Below are 19,313 nucleotides of genomic sequence, written 5' to 3'. Positions count from 1 at the left end.
CAGGGCAAGACTGTACTTAAGGACCGAAAAGGGTGTTGCAGTAGATGAGCTGACAAGTTAGATTATGTGAGAGAGCTCACCTGCACACCTGCAAAGGAGCTCAGAGAGACAGTGACAGGAGGCTGAGCCCCAGAAAATACTTTGCTCCTCCCTTCAGAGGCCCAGAGGAGCAGAGAGATGCACAGTGGCAGGTGGGAACCCGAGGGAAGTTCTTCGGAGGAAGAATGGCTGGGCCATGGACTAGTAAGGGAGAAGCAGAGTTGACTCCTTTGGAGGTTTAGTTAGGAAAACATTAGCTCAAAGTCTGAATAAGAGTAGCTTGAATACAAGGCGGGGGCCAGTCTAGAGGGAGAAGCTTGGTTAAAGTGTGTGGGTTTCAGGGAGCTGTGCAGTAGAGGCTTGTAGAGAGGAATTTTAAATAGCACGTTGAATGGGAAATGAGCCCGGGGCAATTAATTGATGATCAAAATGCAAACTACAATTTTAAATCAGGAAAGAGCTAGAATATACTTTTATAATGAAAAATACGCCAGAAAAGAGTGAGGAAAGTGTCAGTGTTGTTACAAAGGAAGTTACTGGAACAAAGGAAAGGGTTAGTGGAGCAATAAAGCAGAGAAATTCATGCTTTTGTGATAGAAGTGTTGGAACACCAAGGACTGGAGATGGTAGTGATCACAAACTCATTTACTGATCGCTCAGTTTTCCGTGTGCTGTCTGTATACCCCATGGCACCTACCTTGCATTCAGAAAGCAATGCAACCTTTGGGGTTAAAAAATAAAAACCAAAGAGGGCGGTGCTTTCCAAGAAAAAAAGATAAGTCCTTTTGGCCAACAGGTAGGTGAACGGAGTATGTACGTTCCTTCCTCGGTGTCCTGCTGTTAACGTGAGAGGATATTCACCAGAACCCAGTAGATAATTGCACTCTGGTTTTTGTGTTTTTTACCATCTTTCATGAAACAACTTCAGGTTACTTGACAGAAGCTAATGGCCTAAGCTTATGTGCATTTGGCATTGTTTTCTCATTGGTGAGCTTCAAGCCTGTGTCTGGCCCATTATTGCTCACAGAATTTGTGGCAGAGCTAGACTTGGACTTAGATTACTGTGCTTAGTCTTAGCACTACAGATTATTAAAACCCTTTCCATTAAACACTTTCTCAAACTAAGAAGTGACTTTCTGAAATAGCTGTTTTCAGAAGATCTGCATCTTAGCTAAGCAATATGACAGAATTTTGCCTGTTGTTAAACACTGAGGCTGACGACAAGTCCATCAGCAGTTTCAGAGAGGACAGACAATGTCTAGATGCATGCTCATCTGCTAGGATTTGTGATTTCTGAAACGTGACTTGCATAAATTCATCTTAAGGTTTTGCAGGATCCACTGTGTCATTAAAATAATGATAATAATAAAACTTACAGGCATCTGTGTAATGCATTTTGGATTTCATATAATTTGCAAAAGTACTTAACGATTCGGTGTCATTTTGTGGTACAGTACAAACAGCAAGAGGAAGTGAGAACAAAGAAAATGACGGTGAAGATGTTCCAAGGCGTTACAACCTTCGACGGAGGAAACCTGTTGACCGCTACCAAGCTCCTATGGAAAGTAGGTTGAACGCACAGTTTCTCTTAAAACCTTATTTCTTGCACATAAGTGAGATAATTTTTTTCAATGCAAATACATGTGTTTGCGCACACAGTTCTGTTTCAGTTCTGTACCTTCATTCTGCACATGAACTTCGCTGTTTTTATCAGACACGTGTGTCCTGTGCCCATTGTATTTCTTTGCTGTTTGGCGTACTTAGTGCTATGTATCCTTGATATGACAGTAATTAATCACACTTCATAGTCTTGCTCTTGTGATTTTCAGTTCACCTTTAAAAAGGGCGTAGTTTTCCACTTGTACCATGCACTGATGAAAAGCAAAAACGGTTAAAAATTCTTCTGGAATTAGGGATGAGTGAAACACGTGGCATTTTCTTTATCTTTTGATTTCCTCCTCTCTTAAATGTATCTGTATCATTATTCTAAATTCTTTCCTTTCAGTAAGACAAAGAGATCGAGAGAGGACTAACTCGGGCCAGCCCTGTTCTGTCAGACAGAAAGAGTCACTTGAAAATGCTGGGTCACAAAAATGTAGAAGACGTGCCAGGTTGGTGTATGGCTAGTGATAGCTCTTACTTATCCGTAGAGCTGTCAGTCTCCTTACTGCATAATGCTTCAAAGGGTTTTCAGTTTAGTGGTAATTACAGAGTAAGTTTATGATCGGTACTTTGGTAGTCTGAGGATAGAGAGGAAAGAAATATTTGGAGGGCAGGAGGTGGATACTTTTAAGTTGGTTTCTTTTTTAAATCCAATATTTGTGGGTCGCTGATAAGATGATTATGGAGGTAGTGTCTGAGTTTCTGTAACTGAAATTCTTTGGTTCTGGAACTGAAGCCAGAATCCCCCCTTAAAAATCTTAGTCACACTATTTAATCTTGAAGGATACAAATTATTTTCTTAAAACCAAAAATAATTTTATTCGATTTAGAGGGAGAGGCTTTATGGAAGTTTTGTTGGATTAAAAAAAAAAAAAAAGTTATCACTCAAATACTGACTCTAGTTTCTGTTTGGAATCAACTAATGTTTCTATATGAAGTTAACCTTAAACAATAAAAGATCTAAATGAAATCATAAATTGCCTTAGTGGTGATAAAGGCTTCTTGGATTCTGTAAGCAGTTAGTGCGTAGAGAATGCTGTTGATTGCCAGATATTTTGTTGAGCATTCTTGAAAGCAGACAGTTGTCACGAGGAAAATCATGTCATGGCCTTTGAAATCAGATTGCTAAGGAGTACAATGGACTGGAAAATAGATCTCAGAATAAATTTTGAGATAGAATTCCCTTAATTTTTGGTGTTACTTAGTATCTGCTCTATTTTCTTTTTAACTTTCTGGTTTATATGCTTGCTTGCAGACAGAGACATGCAGATGACATCAGTGATTCTACACCCTCTTGCTCATCTCCCTTGCTTAGCACATGTGATACGGAGGAGAGTGGTGAGAGCAGTGAGGACAGCGAGAGCACATCTCCAAGAAGGTTGCTGTCATTAGAGAACAGGGGAGGGATGAATCTCCTTCAAATGAATATTTAGCCATGTTTAAGTTTATCTAAATTTAACTGTGTGAGTTTATGTCAATTAATTAGGTCTTCTGTATATTAATTAATGTTTTTTACATTTGCTTGGCATTATTATGAAAAACAAAAATCTTCAAGTTGCATCTTAAAGAAAAAGAAGCCCTATAACTTCTCCTTAATTCAAATCAGGACTTTTTGAGTGAAACTTCAGAAACAGGACCTAAAGAGAGTTCAGAGGGATCAGAAGAAAGTTGGCAGAAGTCAGGGAGATGCAATGCAAATAGATAGTGCGGTAAGTCTTAAACTAATCATCGTGTCAGCGAGTGTTTCCAGGGATTATGAAAGATCTCAGTGTGCCATCTACAACTACCTTTGTTGATGGTTTTCTCTAAAGCAACTTCAAAAATTGCCCAGAATGTTTCCGTTGTGCTGAGATAATTTCTGATGAAACCTTGATCTAGGTTGCTGCTTTCTTTAACATACAAACTCTGTTGTGTTGAATTTCTCTTTAGATTGGATTTGAGAATGTGGGTGGTCTTTCCAAACACATCGCAGCTTTGAAAGAGATGGTGATTTTTCCCCTCCTGTATCCAGAAGTTTTTCAGCGGTTCAATATTCAGTCCCCAGGGTAACTCATTAAAGTGATAAATCGTAAGTCAGCTGTTTTCAGGAGAAAGTTCAATTAAGGTATCAATATGCTTCCATGCTTCAACATTTTGGCAGCGGTGAACGTTTGTTTTAGTAGTGGCAAAAAGTGGTTTCTTAAAAATGGATAGAATCCAGAATATTTGTAGGTTAAAAATATAAGCAACGTCTTAAAATTTTAAGTTTTACCGTCTGGTGTCTTTAAAAAGTTGGGTTAGTTGGGTTGGAGTGGTTTTGTTCTCAGTTTTATGTACAAGTCAGCTTGATTAGTTTGTAGGCAAGAAGGGATTATCTAGTGGAAGTCAATTGTAATATGTTGCCTGGAAGCCCAATTGTTTTTCCTGCCTACTTTTGTTTTCTTTTTTTTTCCCTCTGAGTGCTAAGGCATCGCTTTTCCTTCCGGCTTTAGGCTTCCTCACGTGCCATCAGCAATAGATGGTCTGAGAGACCAAACCCAGTAACTTAATGCTTTTGAGAGGAGCATTAAATGCTTTACTATCAGATTCTGCATATTGTGAAAGCAAGAATATGCAGTTTATCACTGAAGAATGAAGTGGTGATTCACCATTCAGCCCATTCTCAGATTCTGTGCTGAAGTTTGCCTGTTTGGCTCTGGTTTGCTGTGATCAAACTGTTTGTCAGCAGTTTTGGAAGTGTCCTTCTGGGACAGTATGCTCTCTTTTGAAGGTTTTATACACTTGAGTTACCCCCTTATTCATTTCTTTGGGTGAAAAAAATGAATTTTCTTGTGAAACGTTGTAAAAATGCAGAACTTCTATCTGTTCTGACTCTACCCACACTTCAGCTATTACTGCTGTCTTGTACATGATGTGTTTTGGTTAGGAAAGACGCTTGTTCTAGAGATGATGGTTGTAGGAGGTACTCATCATGATGTTTTTTTTTTCCTATCTGGATCTTTTTTTATTGCAGAGGCTGTCTATTTTATGGCCCCCCAGGAACAGGGAAAACACTAGTTGCTCGTGCACTTGCCAATGAATATAGCCGAAGTGACAGAAAAATAACATTTTTTATGAGAAGTGCTTCGGACTGCATGAGAAAATACGTGGGGGAATCAGAACGCCAACTTCGTGTGTTATTTGAACAGGTAAGGTTGAAATGCACAGTGTGTTCTGTCAGAGTTGAAACCATTATTTTCTGTGGTCAACGTTTTTAAGTAGAACTTGCTTTTTTTGTATTTTGTTATTTTTTTTTTTTCCCACTGAAATGGAAATGCCAGTGTTTCTGCTGTGAATGTCAGCTGTTGGAACTACTGGAACGATTTGCTTCCTGTCACCCGGATACAGTGGGTTGACACAGACTGCTGTCTTCTGTTAGTCATGCCAGATACTCCAGTAGCTCTATCAGTAGAGGTCCCAGAGGCTGAAGTGAAAAATCTAGTTTAGATGACATTCCAACCATGATGTTTTTGTGTATTTTTCCTTTAGATAATGGTGTTTTACTCTGTGTTTTTGTGCTAGGCCTATCAGATGCGACCTTCAATTATTTTCTTTGACGAGATAGATGGTCTCGCTCCTGTGCGCTCCAGTAAACAAGACCACATTCATAGGTATTACAGTTTTGCACCTACATAAAATCTGCTTGATCTTTGGGGAATGAAAAAAAAAAAGGATGATGACCTGTTTAATTTACTGTGAACACATTAATTTATCCTGAAAACTTGTAACTCAATGCCAAAACAGGTGCTTCTAAATGATAGTTGAAACCAGTTTACTAAGCCTGATATCAGCTTGTGGTCTGTGTTAACTTACCTATTGTTTATGTCTTAAAATGAGTCTTGTCCTTAAAAAGCTTGTCCTTTATGACTACTCATGGAAAAAAGTCATATGGAATGTGACAAAATTTACTGAACCAGTAAGTAAAAATTATATTTTTCTATTAGTTCCATTGTTTCAACTCTTCTGACGCTTCTGGACGGCATAGTTAACAGAGGGGAGATCGTGGTAATCGGAGCTACCAACAGACTGGATTCTATAGATCCTGCTTTATGAAGACCAGGACGCTTTGACAGAGAGTTCCTCTTCAACTTGCCAAATAAAGAGGTGAGAACTGAAATTCAACGTTAGCGCTACCATGGCAAAGTCCAACTTTATAGGAAAAAAAAATTGACAACTTGAACAAGAGAGTGATATGTGGAGACACTGCGTTGTTCCGTGGAGGGCAAATCTGGTACTGAATATATATGGTCAAGATGATACCACCAAGTAGTTAGTTCTGTAATCAAACCTTTCATTCCCAAAGTTGTACCTGTTTGCTTAATTATTTAGTCCACTTGGGCCCTTTCATCATGAAGTTGTGTTTTTGGTCTCAATCCTTCACTTCTGAATGAATAGGGGACGTGTGTGCATTTGATTGTGCCCCGGATCAGTGGTAGTAGTTTGAGTCATAATTATTTTCTTCTTTATAGTAATTGTAGCAATTTGAAACATTGTGCCAGAAGTGCTTTCTGTGAATTTACTGCCTGAAAAGCAAATGTGATGAAGTAATGAGACTGTCACAATGAAAGCTTGTTAAATTTTAGAGAAGTTTTTTGGACAACAAAGAAATGTTTCTGGATAAATTTTTCATTGCAGTATTTTCCTCTGGGTCCTTAGGTCTCATAGTTTGGAAACTTGTTATTGAAGCTATAAATGCCTTTTCTTTCACTGTAGGTTCCTAGAAAAAAGTCCAGTGTAACAAATAAGAAATATTCAATTTCCTGGTTGACAATGCAGAGTGTATATTAAATAACTGTAAAATACTTGAAAGTTGAGCAAGTAAGAAAAGCGTATTAGTAGATGAGGGTTTTTGAGGGAGGACTGTTTTGGTTTTTTTGTTTGTTTGTTTCTTGTTGGTATTTCTAAGGAAAACTTGAGACAAGCTAAAATGCAATGATTTTGCTTCCAGGCTAGAAAAGAAATTTTCAAGATTCATACTCGTGACTGGACCCCTAAGCCACCGGACATGTTGCTTGATGAACTAGCTGAGAAATGCCTTGGTAAGACTGAAACCAAAATGGATTCTTGCTTGTGACCAAGTTGTAAAGAACCTTAGCTTGTACCAGGCAGTACCCAAGCTCTTGTGCCTTGCTGCACAACTAGTCAACGAGGCAGCTGGCACGCCTTCATAGCAATCAGAGTTAGATGCTTTCATCTATTTACTCTTTGTTGTCGTTCCTCTTGTTGTCTGAGAACATTAAATGGTTCTGGGGCATCTGCCTCAAGAGTATAGTTTTTGATGAGGAGTCTGCTTCAGCTGCATAAGCGCAGGATATCAGGCAGTGAGCAACATGAAACTTCCCTGCAGAGCGGTAGCACTTTGAATTCCCTGTTAACCTGTTTGGTTTTGACATGACAAATTCTTTAAATGTTGCATGTTGTAAACCTGGGCCTTGACTGATGTAACGTTTGATTTTTGTTTGTTAGGATACTGTGGTGCAGATATCAAATCCCTATGTACTGAAGCTGCTCTGTGCTCTCTGCGCCGATGCTATCCTCAGATTTATGCAAGTAGGGAGAAATTGCAACTAGACGTTAATTCTATTAAAATAAAAGCAAAGGACTTTTTCATGGCTCCGAAGAAGGTTGTTCCGGCATCAAACAGGATCGAGGCTTCACCCGTACAAGCACTATCACCCATTTTCAAGCCACTTTTTAAAAGATCAGTAGCGAATATTTTACAAGTTGTGCAGAAGATCTTCCCGCAGGCACAGCTAGTGCTAAAGGAGGACCGACAGCAAGGTATAACCACAGCATCCACTTCTTTATAATTCTGCTAAAGATTGTTCGTAAGCTCCTTTATTCTAAGGGAGAGAAAAAAATCACCAAGAGTAGCGTACCTTATATGTACACAGCAGTGGGACTTGGTACAGCTTTGTAGGGCCTTGTGCCATCTGCTTAGATCTGTGGTGGGATGAACTCTAGGAAATAGCTTTCAGTGTGTGCTCTCAAATGAAGAAAGGGTTTTGGCACTGATTTAGAAGCTGTATTAATGTAAGAGAAAGAGACAAAGGCTATTCAGGGAAGTTAACAAACCTCTTTTGCCTTTCAGACCATTTAAATCCTATTTTACAAGATGGTATGTTCGACAGTGATGACGATGCATCCTTGGTTTCCGGAGATGAATTCAAAGATGGAATGCCTGACGGACCAGAGAAAAAACTCCTCTGTTTCAGCAGGTAAAGAAAGATAGATCCCTGTTATGTTTAAATTCTCAGGTCTGATGAGCCTTTGTAAACAGTTCCAGCTGTTAAAAGTGTGAGGGGTGGTAGACGAAGGGGTAACATCAAGTTAGTGTGTAGAAGGGGTGCTTGGTATTCACAAGAAGAAAGGGTGAAGGGACTAAAGTTGTAATGAAGTTGCTCTGAATGACCCAATTGAAAAGCCCAGGCTTCTCTTCCTAAGCCAAAGTGATCCGTAGACTACCAGAACACGTTGACTTAATCCATGGCATTCTTTGAAAGACTCAAGACCGCATACATGTCCTATCTGTCCTTTTAGCTAAAAGTACCCCAACTTTATGGGTTTGTGTTGCCACCTTTTGCCCTTCTGTTTTCCAGGATTGTTAAACCAGTAGTGAATTTTGTAGTAGAAAGAACACTGAGAAATGGCTTGTTAAAACACCTTGAGAAAAATTTGAATGGTGTCTTTATTTGTTAAGCCACCAAGTTGTGTTAATCTTGTGGTATTTTAGTATGGAAGTCATGCAAGCCCACGGTTGGAAAGTTAGATCATGTTGTCGCAGCTGGATCAGTTATTTTTCTCAGTTTCTATTGCTGTGCTGTCCAGAAGATTTTCTGTCCTCTAGAGCAAGGCTAAGTCTCTAGCATCTTTGATTTAAGCCAGCAAAGGTACAGCCTGATTGTAGTGGGGAAACAAATGCTCATTGCAAATTTATTTCCTAGTAGTAAAGCAAGATTGCAGGGATATTAATTTGCAGTCTTGGTTTAGTAAAGAATAGGAAACACAAGGGAAGAAGATGAAACAATTGGAATGACTGAATAACTTAACTGGAAATCTTACATGTATTTAATGTACCACTGCCACTGGGATTATTTGGGGAGGGAAAAGAAAATCTATAGGAAAAGTACTTGGAACATCTGTGTGTCTATTCAGCACCTCATTTATAAGCTTGTTTTCTTAACTCTTGTTCTAGGAGTGCTTTCTGCGAACCAACATCACGCCGGCCCCGTCTGCTAATAGTAGGAAAAGAAGGGTACGGCCAGGTTTCTTACGTGGCACCCGCGGTGTTGCACGCTTTGGAGAAGTTTCCCGTTCACACCCTGGACCTTTCTGTTCTGCTTACAAACGTTGCACCGCCAGAAGAAATCTGCGGACAGGTACCTTTTTTCTTTTTATTCTCATCGGATTCACTGACTGTATGTAGAGGATCAGTCGAGTTGCAAGTAAGGTGAGCAAAATTCATTGGTAATGGAGGTGGCCTTGTTTTAATGTGCTGGGATGTTTGCTTCTGTCTGAAAATCCCCTTTTCTTTTAGACAGCACCACAAACAATCTGGATGTTGTACATGTCCACATTTTCCATACCCAATTTTACAGTGAGGATGTTGCTAGCAGCTCAGGAAGCTGGGCGGTGTTGCTAATGAACATCTCTTTGTGGAAAGAAATGCTGCTCATCTCCCTGGGATCCAGAAAGTAGTTCTCATTGCCTCCTAAGACTGTGTGCTCCCAGTAGATGGCTCTGTACCAGACTGCATGTCGGCTACTTTTTGTAGCCTTCTTTTAAATTATATTAGTAAGGCAACCAAGGTTTGGAGCTTCTGTTTATTTTGTTTTCACACGGACATACACAACTTGTGCTGTTGCAGTGTGTGCAATAAAAGCATTAACACGCTGATGTGGTTTGAACTAGAAAAAATAAACAGATTTGGTGTTCTTACTTTTAGGCAGGAAATCCATTTTATTGTTTGGCATCACTACCTTAAAATATTTTTACCTTTAGTGGAAACATTTGAGAGCTATACAAGTAAGGACAGACATGTTACACTACTGAATACTGATGTGTCCCAAAAGAGGGACATTTCCTTTCTTTGTTATGCGTTGATTGTGGCTGTGGCCATATAGCTACGGTGTCTAGCCACTGCCTGAATATATCCTTCCCATCTTCTGACTAGAGTTCTCCGAATACTGATAATCTGAAAGGGTGCCCAGAGAAATTCCTTATGTGAAAGGATGCTTGCCACTCTGTTCACATAGTTTCATTTCATGGGGCAGTCAGATGGCTATGTAGCTATGTATTAACAGGTTATTCTCCGTGTTTTAGTTTTCTTACCCAAGCTTTCCTTTTCACTAGCTGATCCGAAATGCTCAGAAGACAGCACCAAGCATAATTTATGTCCCAGATATCCATTTATGGTGGGACAACGCTGGACCTGCCTTGAAACTTACTTTTCTAACTCTACTACGTAACATTCCAGCATTTTCACCAGTTTTGCTGCTTGCTACGTCTGATGTACGTCACTCAGATCTCCCAGAAGAGGTATTTGTCAATACTTTTCTTACTATTTCTTCAGTTTCTTGTAATTTTTGAATGCTTTCAGCATCAAAATGCTGTGCTGTTAAATGCATACTGTTATTACTCAGGCACCCTAACAAATCACTTAAAATTTGCTTAGAGAAAAAGAATACTGTGAAAGCATCTGCTTAAAGTTTTTTCTGAGTCAAGCAAGTGACTTTCACCCCCTTCTCACGCATGCAAATAATAAATTAATACAATAATTCCGGTGGCTACAAAGTGGTTCAGTCAAGAATATGCAGTGCTTGAAATGACAAGAGGATGTCTTTACTGAAGAGATTTCTTCTGACAGTCTGCCATTCCATGCTATGTTGGGTAAACTGCTAATAATGCAATTTAGTAGAGAATTGAAACACTTTGATTAAAAAAAAAAAAAAAAGCAGTTTCTTTCTTCATATAGGCCAAAGCTTTCCAAGCTGGAAAGCTGAGTTCCAATTTCTGCTCAAGTAACTTTGGAATGGAATTCTAGTTGTATTCCTAAATAAACTGTAGTAAAAGTACATGCAGAACTTCATTGACTTCTGAGAGTTTACATTAAGGGAAGGTGCCCAAAACAGGAACACGCTGTTCTCGTTCTGATTATTTTGTCTCAGTTACTGGGGGAAGAGAACGGGCCTTACCTAGACGTGTTTATTATCAACTGCTTTGAAAGTGCTTGAGTTCCCACAGAAGTTTTTGTGCAGGTTCTAAATTCCTTCTAAAATAAGTAGTGAAATTCCTTACCTACCTTTTAATACTAGAAATTGAAAATGGAGGAAGACGTAGAGGTACTAGCTACTTCAGACACCTTTTGGTAGAGAAATAAAAAGTCAGCAAAAAGCCCTCACTTGTCTGCTGAAGCCTTTCTCTTCCCTCTATAGCCATAAAGGTTCTAAGTAAAGGATGCAGCAAGGCAAGTAAATACAAAGGAAGCGATGTTGGATGTGGTGAAAGCCATTACTTTATCAGTGTAGCATACAATCCCTTCACCGAGCTTTAATTCTACAGGTGATTCTTAAAGGTGATATTTGAATTTGCCGTGCCAGCCTGTGAAAATGTAGCCTTTTAAGGCCAGGAAGATAACTTTTTTCAGTTTGTGTTCTTCAGGTTATTATTAATTTTAAAAGGTACTCGTCTTTTTGGAATAGAAGATGAGTTTTTGTGGCCTTAAATCTGAAATGTCTTTCCTCCTTCTGCTTTAGATCCAAAAATTATTTAATAAGGAATTTGGAGAAGTGTGCAATATTGAGGTGCCTGGTAGGGCAGAGAGAGCAGCTTTTTTTGAGGACCTAATTCTAAATCAAGTGGCTAAGCCTCCTGTAAAGAAAACAGGTGAGGAGGATATAAGAAGTACATCTTAAACTTTCCTATCGAAGTTACTAGCTCTTTGGGATTTGCTTTGGTGGTCATTTTCTGTCAGTAATTTGTCATATGCTTGAATTTGAGTACTGTAAATTGGCTAATTTTTCCTGATTAATTGAAGTTGATCGGACGTTGGAAGTCCTGCCTGTAGCACCACCAGCTGAGCCTCAGAAGCCACAAGAGGAAGAAGTAGGGATGCTGGAGGAGGAAGAGGAGGATACGTTGCGTGAACTTAGAATTTTCTTGAGGGACATTACTCACAGACTTGCCACTGACAGACGTTTCAGGGAATTTGCAAAGCCCGTTGACCCACAGAAGGTAAACTAGTGCTGATCTGTGTGTGTCTGTAACTTCTCAGTGTTCGTATTTCTCAGCGTTTTGGGGAAGGTTCAACTTTGTTTTTAGGGCTGCACTATTAGGATTTTGCAAGAAGCAGAGGCAGTGCTTTTACTTCTGCTGACTCTCAAACGTCTCTTATTGGATTATTCGCTGAAAGCCCTGGTTTCATTCTAAAAAGCCAGTCCAAATGCCAACACAGTTTGCTCGTGAAAAGGCTTTGATATGTAGGCATGTCACAGCACTGAAAAGCCCAGAGATCTTTCCTTATAATTACAAACAGTATTTACAGGACTACTTTAATGAAGTCTAAAGCCCTTTATTGGACTGTCAGTACCTGTGGGAACAGGAATAGGAGCAGCCGTTTGTAAAAGTAAGTTTTGAGATCCTGTTCTCTGTTTCATCTGGAACTCCTCAATAGGAATCAACCATAAGTGCAGTGTGTTTTCTTTTTCCTCCAATTGGCTGCTTAGATCCCTTTTTCTCCTTAATTGATTAGATAAGCCTAAACTAGGGGCGTATATTTCAAAGACAGATATAACTTGAATATACCTGCGGATCAGCAAAGGCTTCTTCATGTGGGCATCCACTGGCTTTTCTTCCCCTTTTCTCCTAGGTTCTTGAGCTGTGAAAAATCCAGACAGATACATATGTCCTCATCTGAACTAGTTATTAGGCTCCTCTTACGGTCTGAGGGAAGAACTCGGCACCTCTGGGCCCAGTTACCTCATTCTAAAGTAGATGCCTGCAATAGGTACTTCACAGGTGCAATGCATGCACCTTTTCCTCAATGTCGACAACAAAGAGAATGTCGGATGGCTTACTCAGCTTTCACTGTTGTGATTTTCTGAAGCAAAGTGAAATGAATCTCCCACCCTCAGTGTTTCTTCTCTACCATGCACGTGCTTCTGACCGCCCTACTTCTTGTTGTCCTCTCCTAGCAGCTCTAATGCCAGTTGAAAGAGCCCTTCCATTTTTGAGAAGCAAACTGGTTAATTTCAGCATCTTCCGATGCATCGCAAATGTTCAGGGTTTTTAGGAAGTCATTTATTTAAAGTTTTCAGAGTAATTTTGGTAGACAGTGTGCAAGGTTAAGAAAACCTCTGAATGCTTGTATTTGATCTGCAGGTACCTGACTATGCCACAAGGATTAAAGAGCCGATGGATCTTTTAACAGTTCTGACTCAAACTGACTCGCACCAGTACCTCACTGCAGGAGACTATCTGAAGGACATCGATCTAATCTGTAACAATGCCTTAGAGTACTACCCGGATCAAAGATCTACAGGTGAGGATGTGCTTTTTAGCCCTAGTTTAAAAAATCGGTCAAACGTATAGATGGATAAATGCTGTGTTCAGACAGTAGACTTCAGATGGATTAGATGATTTTGGACATCCACAGAGAACATCTCTTACCACATTGTAAATATTTTACCATTTTGCTGCTTGGGCATGGAATTGTGATATAAGTGTTCCCAAGGAACTAGTGCTTTTGTTTTAATTAACTTCTATGTTGTTATGCTGAAAATATTCACTGAGATAACCTTTCGGAACCAACCTATGAAGAAAGCAATTTTTTTCTGTGATCAAAACAGTTTCATTGGTTGGTAGACAACATTCAGTTAAAGTCTGTAAAATTTCAGATCGTCACAGAGCCTATGTTTTGCAAGACACTGCATATTCAATGGTGAGGAACGAAATGGATACAGAGTTTGGACGACTTTGTGAACAAATTAAAGAATCTCGTGAGAAAAGAGGTACGTGCTTTAACGCTAAGGATTTTAAGACTTGTCTCTGCATTTGTAACTGAAAATGCACGACAAAGATCTTTGGTATCTATTCTTTATTGCAAGGTCGCACCTCTCCAGCGTGGTCTCCATGGGACGACTCCAAGTCACCACAGCAGAACCCTGCTACTGAAGACGACAAACCAGAGGAAGAGAGTAATGAAAATGAGGAGATGACAGCGGCACCTGTAGATGCCAGTACACCCATTTCTAATGGTAAGTTGCATTTTATTCAGCTGCTCTTGTCATTCATACCTTCTCTGTTCTTGAGGCGCAACAGTTGTCTCTGATGCCTGGCTCTTTATGCCAGAAGTATTTTGTTTTCAAATTTACTTCAAAATGTGAGAGAGAAATCCAGAGGTCATTCATTCAATATAGCGATGAATTAAAGTTCAAAGAAAGTTGGTTTACAACATAAAAAACAAACAAACAAACAAACAAACAAAAACAACTTTGATGGCCCAATTGACATTTAGCCGCCCCTAAATTGCTAATTCTTGAGGTAAAAAATGTTGTGGATGGCAGTTTCTGAATACTTAACTAGTTTTTAATTATGCAAAATGGCATTTTTACCCCCACTCCACCCCTCCCTTCCCCAAATGCTAAAACCTTAGCTACCTCATACTGTGATTCCCAGTTGAAGGAGGGAAGTCTAACTAGTGAGAGTGGGAATTTTGCCATGGACTCCACCCATATCCTTTTGCAATACTATATGAATACTACGAACGTTGGGCAAAACCACAAAGTTTGTTTTTTCACAAAAGGTTTACCAAATCAGGAAGCGTACGAGGTATAAGTCTTCATGTTTTTTCTCCTTTGAATATTCCCTTAAAATTGTCTCATTAATTAATCTCTTCCAAACACGTATTCAGCTTTTGAAGTCTTCAGCTTGATACCAGACTCGAAGGAGAGCTTATTTCCAGAGGCTTTTATGATGTTCATCTGTATTAGTTCATGGAGTAAGACAGTGACTTTGTCAAATAACCTCACGTTGTATTAATGCTGCCCATCCAAAGTAAGAATCCTCAGCATGTAAAATCCTGAAAGTGACTGTTTAGTGAATGAAATTCCGTAGCTGTGTGTGTGGTTTGTTTGCTTGTTTTTAATCTTAATAGCAAACTGACCCCATTAACTTTCAACTCTTTTCTCAGCATATGTAGGGATATAGGCAGTGGTAGCTCAGTTCCTTTGTTTTCCTTGTCAGTTGAGTAAGATGAAGATAATGGATTTTGAAGAAAGAATTCTTTTGGTTATGTTTTGGATTATTTTTTATGCTGTCTCTTTGTAGGTGCGTCAGAAAGAAAGCGCAGAAGGAACAACTGTGCGCATGCTGCAGCAAAGAGGAGTTCTCAATTCGATACAGAGAACAGAGTACCAACAGATGACCAAAACAATAGTGATGGAGAAGAGTTTGTGGACAAACATGTTTCTGACATATGTCAAGTTAAACTTAACACTGAAAAGGAAAGTGCTAAGCTTTGTGGATATTCAACACCAAGATGGGGAACTATAACTAATGGAAATCCAAGTTCAAATGGTAAGGGAGAAGTCCATCAGATCCTTTAGCACCCTATTCTTGCTGAGGAGGATTGCACTATTTATTAGCTTTAGCCTTCAATTTCACTCTATTTTTTCTGTTACAGCTCTCAAAAATCATCACACAGTTTATTCCATAATGATGTTGCTCCTCTAATTGTGCAAGCCTAGCCCACGTTTCTGTAGGTGCTGTTTTTTTGATTCTAAAGTGTGTTTTTTTCTAATGGTACCTAACTGAAAGCCAGCAGTCACTGACACTCTTTTATTGTACGAGGTGCTTTCCAATAACGAGCAGCTTAGGTGAAAAAGCAGCACTTCAAGATGCGTGGATCCAGAGTAACATGTGGAATAGGAGACTTAAGCCCTAATGTTGTACTCTAAGATGTGTTCCCTAACCTGAATTGGCAACATGACTATTTTTTTTCACTATTAACCTTTTCATTAGTGCTTTTTGTTTGTTTGTGGGTATTTTTGTTTGCTTTTTTTTGTCTTAGTTTCTGTTTTTTATGGAGCAGTGGCTTTAGCTGGAAAGAAGGGAGAAGCCAAGTATTTCTCAGTGCAGACGATAACAATTCTGTCTCTGTATTTGTAGAGAGAGACTGTTTTGCAGGTACAGGATCCTTCACTGAGACTGTATTCTAGATAAACAGGAAACCTGACTGAAGAAATTTGTGTCCTTCCAGATTCTTGGGCATTTCAAGCAGTGACTCCTGAACATTCTTGGGAAGAAGACCAGCAACAGATAAGTGATGAGAACCCTGTACAAGTTCCTACAGAGACAGACTACATAGTTATCGTGGATCGCTATGAGCTCAAAGTCTGTCTAATTTCAGCTTTTTTTTTGATGCTCAAATAGGACATATGCACTGTGACTGTTTAGTTTCCATACCTCGTGTAGATTTCTGTAGGCTACCATTTGCTTCTGGTCATCTGTAGTTTAGGAGACAGATTCTTTGCCTAATTTTTAAGATAAAAGGCCTTGCTGAATTTTAAAATACCACATTGACAACCTGCTAGTACTATTATGGATATCATTTAATGATTTGTAATTTTAATGATGGGTTTGAGGGCTTTTATTTGGGGATTTTTTTTTCATGCTTTGATGTATTAAGAACCTGAAAAGTATCTTTATTTCTTGCAGTGATGATTTTAAACCTGAAGTTAGCAGGTTGACGTAAACTAGCTAGCCATGGAGAAGTGACTACTTTTCTGAAATTCCTTGAAAGTGCAGCATTAGAAGTTCTTATAGTGTGTGTGTGTGTGTGTGTATATATATACACGAGGGAGGCAGAGTTTGCTGATTAGATGATAAGCAGCATTATTTCCAGGGGGCAGTAGTATTTCCATTTGGTATGGCTGCTCCCTAAAGCTACATACTCGCAGGCTCACACAGCTAATGGACAGCTGTGGCAGTGGAAGAAGGTGCTGCCACTAGCTTGTCGCTGTTGCTGTGCCAGAGATTATCATCTCTGCATCTTTGGTAATAGAAATGGCTGTGTGAGAGAGAGGTGATTGCTACAAGCAGTCACTTTGCTATTTACCCACCCCTGAATTTAAAGGTAGGACTGAGCAAACTAATCCACCTTTGCTCTGGGCGTTTGAGCAACCTGTTCTGCCAGCAGAGTTGTAGGCATGGCACACGTGGGTAAAGGTAATCACCTAAGGGTGCTTCCTTTTCCAGCTGGCACAGCTGTATCTACAAGATCTGCAGCCTTTTTACAGTGCCCCGCGCTGCTGCAACGCTTCTCTAATGAAATGCAACAGTGGCTTTGCTGTGGCAGCAGCTGTCCTACAAAGAGGATCGTGTCATTCCCTGCTGCTTTGGGAGCAGTCGACTTGCAATTACAACCGTTGATGTGATTGATTAGTAGTAAAAGATTGTCCGAAATTTCAGCCTTTCCTTTCTCTGAAATATGAAAAATTAACTCATATTTTCCCTGCTGAAATCTTATGGGATATTTAATCTGTTCTCTGAAGTGTCACATTTTATTTAATAGCGTAAGAAAAAGTAGGCTGTCACTTGTATTGTTACTGTTCAACCTCTGAAAACATATAGAGCGTATTCAAAGGATCTTGTACTATTCTAAAGTTGTTGTTTTGCTCCATTGTTGTCTTCAGAAACTGTTATGCTTTGTCACTAAGATAACGAAGGGATTTGACATTTAACACCTGGAAAAAGTATATGGCGTCATTAATCAGTGTATTTACAACCATAGAGAAGACTACGACAAAACCGATTTGGTGGAGGTAATTTTTGTTTTGAATTCTAGCGCTTTCTGTCACTGTTACGCAGTATTTGTGTGTTCTGGGATATCGTGGTTGTTTAGCATTGCTCTTTACTGCTTAGGTGTCTGTGCACAGACAACAACAACAGTACGACTTCTCCCTTTCAGTCTGGAAGACGTTTATCCATCTTGCAAAACCATTGTTGTATTTGGCATAATTGTTGGCAGTTTCTGCAGGAAAAAGCTTGAACTTGAAGACAACGGGTCCACCCACACAGCCCTTTCAAAGCAGTTAACTTTAGTCTGTCAGTAGTTTTCCTCGAGAACCGTTTTGGGAGTGGGAGGACTATGAAGGGAAGGTGCTTTTCTAAGTCTTTCACTTGCTCTCTCCCTCTACAGCCAGTCATGCACGGCGATAGCAGTTGTTCCATCCTTGGAGAGAAATTTAAGTATATAACAAGAGTTTGAGACTTCTCTCTAGTCACACTCTAATCTCTTTTTAACTAATGCGCTTGAGCATCTGTAATTGGGGAGATTTCTGCCTGTGCCAGTTTTACACTGAGTCAAATTCTCTGGTCTCTTCCTGTAAAAGATGATTTCTGAGTTGTCCGAATTCCTCCGAAATCTGCGTGAGGCGTCCATGGTCCAAGTCAGGTGTTCCCGGTATACGCTGGATATTCACTCTTCACATTGAAGATCCTTGAATCCATTTATCTTAGAGTTGCTTGTGCTTAAGAACAGATAAAATGTGTTGTGCTGTTCAGTCTGCCTTAAAAAGAGAGTGCCTCTTTTTTTTAGGCACTGGTCATCTCGATCTCTTTTTCCACATCTGATAAAGAGTTAGAACGGACACTCTGTTCTGCCTGTGAGAGGAGTATTTAGATTCAGGGAGGCCGCTCCTGAAAAAAAAAAAAAAAGAGATCTTTTAGCTCGAGAAGGGATTTATTTCTAATCTCATGGCCTGTGAACTTTTGTAACTTAACATTTAATTTATTATTTGGGACCAATTCCCCCTTTTGGGAAACAACTCCCCATTTGGGGAAAATATTCCCTTGTTTGGGGAAATTTCCCCCTTTTTTGGGAAAATTCCCCTGTTTGGGGGAAAAACTCCCTCTTTCTGGGTAACAACAACATACTTTTAGGAACAATTCCCCCTTTTTGGGGAAATTTTTTCCCCAAAAAGGGGGAGTTTTTCTCCAAAATTGAGAATTTTTCTCCAAAGGGGGGAGTTTTTCCCACAAAGGGAGCAATTGTTGCCAAAAAGCGGGGAATTATTACCAAAAGGGGGGAGTTGTTCCCCAAAAAGGGGGAATTTTCCCCAAAAAGGTGGCATTGTTACCTAAATAAGGGGAGTCATTCCCAAAAAGTGGGAGTTGTTTACAAAAAGTGGGAAGTTTTGCCAAGAGAGGTGGAATTGTCCCCAAAAGGGGATGTCTTTGAGGTCTTGTGTGGGGTCTCCTGTGAGACAGGAGGGGTCTGGACCCCTCGTTTTTGGGGTCTCCACCAGCACTGGGGTGGGCCTGAGGGCTTGGCTGCTGGTTTGGCTCTGGGGTAACCGGGACAGGGTCCGGATCGGCCCCCTGAGGGGTTCAGGGGCTGCTCTGCTCCCTCTGCGCCTGCCCTAGAGCATCTCGACCCCCCCAGCAGCCCCTAGCTTTCCTGGGACCCCCCCCCCCCCCGGTGCTGTTTTGTGTGGGGTGGGGGTGAGAAATGGGGGCTGGAGGCGCTCAGCTCTGCTCTTAGCTCTGCTCTTCCCCTTGTTATACATGAGGTCTCAACTCAATCTGAACTTTGT

General features: G+C 40.0%; 1 pseudogene; it reads left to right on the top strand.

Annotated features, from left to right (window-relative positions):
* Positions 1–1,526: 1,526 nt before the first annotated feature.
* Positions 1,527–17,685, top strand: LOC139998613 (ATPase family AAA domain-containing protein 2-like; annotated as a pseudogene).
* Positions 17,686–19,313: the final 1,628 nt, after the last annotated feature.

This window comes from Anas platyrhynchos, chromosome W, assembly GCF_047663525.1.
Source record: "Anas platyrhynchos isolate ZD024472 breed Pekin duck chromosome W, IASCAAS_PekinDuck_T2T, whole genome shotgun sequence".
In the NCBI taxonomy this organism is placed as follows: Eukaryota; Metazoa; Chordata; class Aves; order Anseriformes; family Anatidae; genus Anas; species Anas platyrhynchos.
Note: the sequence above shows the minus strand (reverse complement) of the source record. Positions and strands in the feature narration are given on the sequence as shown.